Raw genomic sequence first — 8,051 nt, 5'->3', positions numbered from 1 at the left:
AAAAAAGAATAAATACAATATTCAAGTAATGTGGCGGACCCCTTGGAGAAGGGTTGATCGGACCCAGGTAGGAGCGTCGTCTGCGGGCTGGGACCTTGGACGCACTTGGTCGCCAGGCCCAAGCTCTTCCCGAGCGCACACTTAGTCGCCGGAAGTCTGTTCCTACCTGGGGTGCACATTTGGCGACCAGGTTCGGGGTTTTTCCTTGGCGTGCACATTTGGCCGCCAACCCTTGACTTTCGCCAGGACACGGATGTTCGGTGCAAGGACACGAACTTTCTCCAAGTGGCACGTACAGGAAGCGACATCCCCACTCCAGAAGTTTTCTTGTTCGAAGGAAATTCCTGGAGGATATAAGCGCGGATTCTGACGGATGACAGGGTCAGTCAGTCAGTCAGTCAGTTCAAGTCAGTCAGTCGTTGTGAGAAGTCGTCATTCGCCGTCAGTTGTTCGTATAGTCGTTTATCCGTAGTTCTTGTTTCATTGTTATTTCATTTTCTTTGTTCCTTGTTACGTCGTTGAGTTTTTGTTGCTTATTTAATAAATGGTTATTGTTATATTGGGTGAATCCTTTACTGAACACCCAAACCACAACACATACCAAAAGGAAATAAAAATTTTTTTATCTTTTATTCGTTACTCGAAATTTTTATTTAGATAAATATTTTGCCCAACTCTGGTTGAGCTTAGCTCGGCTCGATTGTGCGAGTCGAGTCGAGTACTCGCACGATGCGAGCTATCCGCACCGATGCGAGCTGCTCGAAATAAAATCAGGCGTAAAATGACATGATGCGAGTTACAGCGGGAAGATCAGCACATCGATATTATCAAGCATTTTAGTATATTGACAATGCTAAATGTTTGCGATGTTTTATTATATATTTTGATAGTGAAATGTTGATTCAGAATTTCTATAACCCTTATTGAAAATAATTATGCAATAACAACTATTTCCTAGATTTATGTAAATAACTAGCTGTGATCTGTAAAGAACGGTATTTTATATATTCCTTTATATTATACTCCGGGGTTCAGTGTACAGTCGTAAAAATGTGTTGTTGCAAAATTGTTTATAATGTTAAAAATTAACGTTAAGCTTCGTTAAATAGTTTTTGAAAGGAATGGGTATATAAACAATATTGTATAATATTGATGTGTATTTATACGAGGTCGCCGCCGCGTCTACAATGTATGCTGGCGGTTCGTCGGCGTGCTCTTTGCACAGGCCGCCACACTGGTACTCGCACCAAAGGTCAAAAGACTGAATTCTGGTAAGCTGAGAAAAACTGTTTGACAGAATCTGAGCTAACTAACCTGAGAATAGATTGTCTTAGACTTTTATATTTTTCGATAATGAATAACTAAGCTAGTGGCTCGATGGGGAGGGAGGAAGAGCAAAACGCATACGCGTGCCGGTAGATTAAATACTCAGAGCGGGTGACCTAAGTGGGCGAGTGCAGGCGAGAGCCGGTCATAAACCTTAGCTCGCTGATGAGAGCCCTACTGTCCCATTGTACGGAAGTACACTTTTTAGAAGAAATGGCCGAGATAACGAACCAAAAAGGCAGTAAACCATTTTCACACTGCACAATTATAAACATGGAGATAGCGCAGGTTGCTTAGCGAGAAACGTGCGGCCGCTTCTCGTTATACATTATGCAGTCAGTCTCATAATTGATGGCAGACACTTTAAATCAGAATAACTTTTTTTATAAATCGACCAAACGACTTCAGCTGTTCTGCCAAGCTAGATAGATTAATTTACTAGATGACATGTAATGAAAACGCAGGAAAAATTGCGTTATATAATTGCGTTAATTGTCGAGCTAGGAAGTAGATTTAACTTTGCTGCCACTACGAATTATTTGGTAGTTAGCATGATTTTGCACCATCGTATAAAAGATCGACTGTTATCCATGGAGAAGAGCCAACAATTGCAAATTGAAAAAAGATTTAGATTAAAATATTAACTAAACAGAAAGTATGACGAGTGTTGAACGTAGACATCAGATCCTTTTAAAAGGGCCTAGCCGATTTATGGTCAAAACTGCCCTTAGAGGAAAAACCCCTCTGAGTAAAATTTCAACCCCCTATCTTGCCCATGAGGTTAGTTACAGGGTAAATTAGATTTCGCGCTTCTCCGCGTATTTCCCGCACTCTGATGCTTTCTAAAATTCTGAAAAAAATGTGACATATTTTGGATTCTAAGGCTGATTTTTGATAATTTTTTCAGATTTTTTTGTTACAAACTGTGGTCGTAAAAAAAAATGAAAAACCTCCAAAAAATCGGAAAAATGCAGATTTCTCAAAAATTTGAAAACATGCTATTCTACTGTTTAGTTCCTTGTTAAAGTACTATAACAGGCAGTGTCGTCAATTTTTTTTTACATTTTTTGTTGTGGGACATCATCGTCAAAAAACAATAAAAACCGAATTTTTTCGACGTTTTTGCTATTAGGAGGAAAGTTACACTTGTTGGTTTTATCGCAGCTATATATTAAGTAATTTTTAGCATTATTAAATTGAAACAAGTAATTCTTTGACCTAAGAAATGTGATTTAAGAGAAAGAATAAATTGTATTTTGTGTGATATATACCAGAATGTTCGTAAAGTTTTGTAACATCGCCGGACGTGTCGAACTAAGGAGCGGATACGCTGGGGTTCTTATCCCGTCGGTGGTAAATGTTTTTTCCCATACATCATCTTTATTTTTTCAATTTCTTATATTATTTATTCGTGTGATTTTAACAATATTTTTTTAATGTTTTAAAAATATTGAAGTAACATTGATTAGGCAATGAATATTTATATTATTGTGTTCGTCTACGATTTCCGCCAGATATGAAATTGCTTGTGAAAATTGGTAAGATTCCGTGAAAAGAATTTTGAAATCTACGTCTGTCATTTCCAGAAAATCAAGAAATCAATACTGTTTGAAATGGAATCTTTTTGCGGTTCCAATTGTTTTGACCATCTTAATCGGCTATGCCCTTTTAAATCTTATCACCTATACTTGCACAGTACCGAATGACAGGCTGTTGGAACTTCCAACTTCCAACTTGGTTTCACGTTAATTTTCAACATTATAAACAATTTTGCGACAACACATTTTTACGACTACACGGTACAGTGAACCGGAGTATAATATAAAGGAATATATAAAATACCGTTCTTTACAGATCACATCTAGTTATTTACATAAATCTAAATAGTTGTTATTGCATAATTATTTTCAATAAGGGTTATACAAATTCTGAATCAACATTTCACTATCAAAATATATAATAAAACATCGCAAACATTTAGCATTGTCAATATACTAAAATGCTTGATAATATCAATGTGCTGATCTTCCTGCTGTAACTCGCATCATGTCATTTTACGCCTGATTTTATTTCGAGCCGTTCGCTTCGTTGCTAGCAGCTCGCATCGTGCGAGTACTCGACTCGACTCGAAAAGCGAGTCCCGGCTCGACTGGACCCGAGCTCGGCTCGCATATGCGAGCTTGGCTGCAGGCCTAGTGCCAGGTGGGTGCTGGGATCGGTCGGTAACGGCCCCAATGTCGAGATACTCTCGTCGGTTGTGGAACTAAGAAAGTGGAACTATCACTGATCTCAAATACCAACATCGCTAAACATGCCGCGCTCGCTACCTAAATAGAACATTTGCTCGTGAATTACGGAAGAAACGTCAGTGACATAGGCAATAAATAAACGGATAATGCGTAGAATGAGAATAATTATTTTTTATTGTATAATTTCATTACACTATTATTGCCTTCTTATTTTCCATATTATTCACCATTGTAATCATTATTTTATAATCGATAGTTTATAGGTGAAATTAATTAATTTGGAACTTATTGCGATATTTATAAAATAATGATTATTCAACAAAATATATTCTGTAATAGTTATAGAATAAAAAAAAAAGAAGAATAAATACAATATTCAAGTAATGACAAAATTCAATCGTTCTTATTGTGATCCGTAGTAACAAACACAGAAAATTATTTTTTTTTACTTATTTAACCGATAATACCACTTCTAATGCTGGACTGCAATTATTCAAGTAAAGGTAGTAACGAAATAAAAGTGTTATGTAATGAAACTAACTTTCGACGGATCTTATCCATATAAAGCTATTTGGTGGCAGTATTATTGCTATTTGTACAGGCACACAGATACACAGATTCTTATATCTTGCAATGCACGTTGTTTTTTTCTCCGTCAACCGATTTCGATGAAATTTTCAGCTTCTGTATCCCTAACATAGAGCTAGAGATAAAAGTTTTGAAAAGTGTCTGTCATTTTAAGTTTTAATTATAATTGTATTGATTGCTATTTTTTATACCTTATAGAATTGTTTCTTTACATTTAATATTCTTTATATTTTATAAGCAATAAACTTTATGTATAATCATTAATTGTATTGTTTAAATTTAACTTTCTGTGAGTAATTGTCAATACATATACATTAGTAACCACATCTATTTGTCCGCGGCGAAAACCAAGCTGTCGAACTCGAGACGGGAAGGACTCGCCGCGTCTCTTTCTTTTCATATGCTGTCCTTCTTTGCGTCCGAAACGTCCGTCGTTCATTACACAAGTAAATATCATCGGAATTTTGTCATATTTGGTACCGTTTTCCTTAGAAAAATGCCACGAGTATGTTGGTGAAAGTCCGATAGAAAAATAATTAATAATGAAAAAGTTTATTTTTTTATTTAAAGGCCTGAGCTCACGCCAGTCTTTCATCTTTTCCGAACGCTTCGACTCTCCGCGGCTCTTTCTTTCCCATACGCTGTCCTTTTTCGCGTCCGAAACATCAATCGTTCATTGCACAAGCAATTATCGTCGGAATTATATCATATTTGGTTTCATTTTAATCAGAAAAATGTCACGAATATGTTGGTAAAAGTTAAAAAAAAAAAAAAAATAACGAAAAATAAAGAAGTTTTGTGATTGGATTAGTAGTGGTCTTCTGGTCTCACACCGATATAGCCGACAATGTGTGGCCCACTCCTCGGGGAGGACGCTTCTCTAGTTTCGCTGTCCGCTTCTCCGTGCAACATTATATGTATCGTAGACGGATATTCTCTCCTTTTGAATGCCAGTCATTCTGGTGTGCCCAGAGTTGGGCATTATTAGATAAAAATTATTTAAATAACGATTCGAATAAAAGATACTTCATCTTTATTCGTTATTCGAAGGTTCGAATAAAAAAGGTATCCTTATTCGACGAGTATCGAATAAATAATTTTATTCGACGAGAATTTATCCGACGAATAGAGATACTTTTTTTTATTCGAAGCGGATTTATTCGAACTACGAGAAATTTTTTCATCTTTCATCTGTATCATTTATTCGAAGGCTTCAAATAAATGCTCGAATAACTTTTGCCGAGTGCCGAGCTTCAAAGACCCAGCGACAACAGACGACATACAATGTAAACGGATGGAGAATCGCGCACGTATGAAAGTTTAAACTTTCTGATTTTTTTGTTACAAACTGTGGTCGTAAAAAAAATGAAAAACCTCCAAAAAATCGGAAAAATGCAGATTTCTCAAAAATTTGAAAACATGCTATTCTACTGTTTAGTTCCTTGTTAAAGTACTATAACAGGCAGTGTCGTCAATTTTTTTTTACATTTTTTGTTGTGGGACATCATCGTCAAAAAACAATAAAAACCGAATTTTTTCGACGTTTTTGCTATTAGGAGGAAAGTTACACTTGTTGGTTTTATCGCAGCTATATATTAAGTAATTTTTAGCATTATTAAATTGAAACAAGTAATTCTTTGACCTAAGAAATGTGATTTAAGAGAAAGAATAAATTGTATTTTGTGTGATATATACCAGAATGTTCGTAAAGTTTTGTAACATCGCCGGACGTGTCGAACTAAGGAGCGGATACGCTGGGGTTCTTATCCCGTCGGTGGTAAATGTTTTTTCCCATACATCATCTTTATTTTTTCAATTTCTTATATTATTTATTCATGTGATTTTAACAATATTTTTTTAATGTTTTAAAAATATTGAAGTAACATTGATTAGGCAATGAATATTTATATTATTGTGTTCGTCTACGATTTCCGCCAGATATGAAATTGCTTGTGAAAATTGGTAAGATTCCGTGAAAAGAATTTTGAAATCTACGTCTGTCATTTCCAGAAAATCAAGAAATCAATACTGTTTGAAATGGAATCTTTTTGCGGTTCCAATTGTTTTGACCATCTTAATCGGCTATGCCCTTTTAAATCTTATCACCTATACTTGCACAGTACCGAATGACAGGCTGTTGGAACTTCCAACTTCCAACTTGGTTTCACGTTAATTTTCAACATTATAAACAATTTTGCGACAACACATTTTTACGACTACACGGTACAGTGAACCGGAGTATAATATAAAGGAATATATAAAATACCGTTCTTTACAGATCACATCTAGTTATTTACATAAATCTAAATAGTTGTTATTGCATAATTATTTTCAATAAGGGTTATACAAATTCTGAATCAACATTTCACTATCAAAATATATAATAAAACATCGCAAACATTTAGCATTGTCAATATACTAAAATGCTTGATAATATCAATGTGCTGATCTTCCTGCTGTAACTCGCATCATGTCATTTTACGCCTGATTTTATTTCGAGCCGTTCGCTTCGTTGCGAGCAGCTCGCATCGTGCGAGTACTCGACTCGACTCGAAAAGCGAGTCCCGGCTCGACTGGACCCGAGCTCGGCTCGCATATGCGAGCTTGGCTGCAGGCCTAGTGCCAGGTGGGTGCTGGGATCGGTCGGTAACGGCCCCAATGTCGAGATACTCTCGTCGGTTGTGGAACTAAGAAGGTGGAACTATCACTGATCTCAAATACCAACATCGCTAAACATGCCGCGCTCGCTACCTAAATAGAACATTTGCTCGTGAATTACGGAAGAAACGTCAGTGACATAGGCAATAAATAAACGGATAATGCGTAGAATGAGAATAATTATTTTTTATTGTATAATTTCATTACACTATTATTGCCTTCTTATTTTCCATATTGTGCACCATTGTAATCATTATTTTATAATCGATAGTTTATAGGTGAAATTAATTAATTTGGAACTTATTGCGATATTTATAAAATAATGATTATTCAACAAAATATATTCTGTAATAGTTATAGAATAAAAAAAAAGAATAAATACAATATTCAAGTAATGACAAAATTCAATCGTTCTTATTGTGATCCGTAGTAACAAACACAGAAAATTATTTTTTTACTTATTTAACCGATAATACCACTTCTAATGCTGGACTGCAATTATTCAAGTAAAGGTAGTAACGAAATAAAAGTGTTATGTAATGAAACTAACTTTCGACGGATCTTATCCATATAAAGCTATTTGGTGGCAGTATTATTGCTATTTGTACAGACACACAGATACACAGATTCTTATATCTTGCAATGCACGTTGTTTTTTTCTCCGTCAACCGATTTCGATGAAATTTTCAGCTTCTGTATCCCTAACATAGAGCTAGAGATAAAAGTTTTGAAAAGTGTCTGTCATTTTAAGTTTTAATTATAATTGTATTGATTGCTATTTTTTATACCTTATAGAATTGTTTCTTTACATTTAATATTCTTTATATTTTATCAGCAATAAACTTTATGTATAATCATTAATTGTATTGTTAAATTTAACTTTCTGTGAGTAATTGTCAATACATATACATTAGTAACCACATCTATTTGTCCGCGGCGAAAACCAAGCTGTCGAACTCGAGACGGGAAGGACTCGCCGCGTCTCTTTCTTTTCATATGCTGTCCTTCTTTGCGTCCGAAACTTCCGTCGTTCATTACACAAGTAAATATCATCGGAATTTTGTCATATTTGGTACCGTTTTCCTTAGAAAAATGCCACGAGTATGTTGGTGAAAGTCCGATAGAAAAATAATTAATAATGAAAAAGTTTATTTTTTTATTTAAAGGCCAGAGCTCACGCCAGTCTTTCATCTTTTCCGAACGCTTCGACTCTCCGCGGCTCTTTCTTTC

The sequence above is a fragment of the Halictus rubicundus genome, unplaced genomic scaffold (assembly GCF_050948215.1).
Source record: "Halictus rubicundus isolate RS-2024b unplaced genomic scaffold, iyHalRubi1_principal scaffold0581, whole genome shotgun sequence".
In the NCBI taxonomy this organism is placed as follows: domain Eukaryota; kingdom Metazoa; phylum Arthropoda; class Insecta; order Hymenoptera; family Halictidae; genus Halictus; species Halictus rubicundus.
This window is presented reverse-complemented; position numbering follows the sequence as displayed.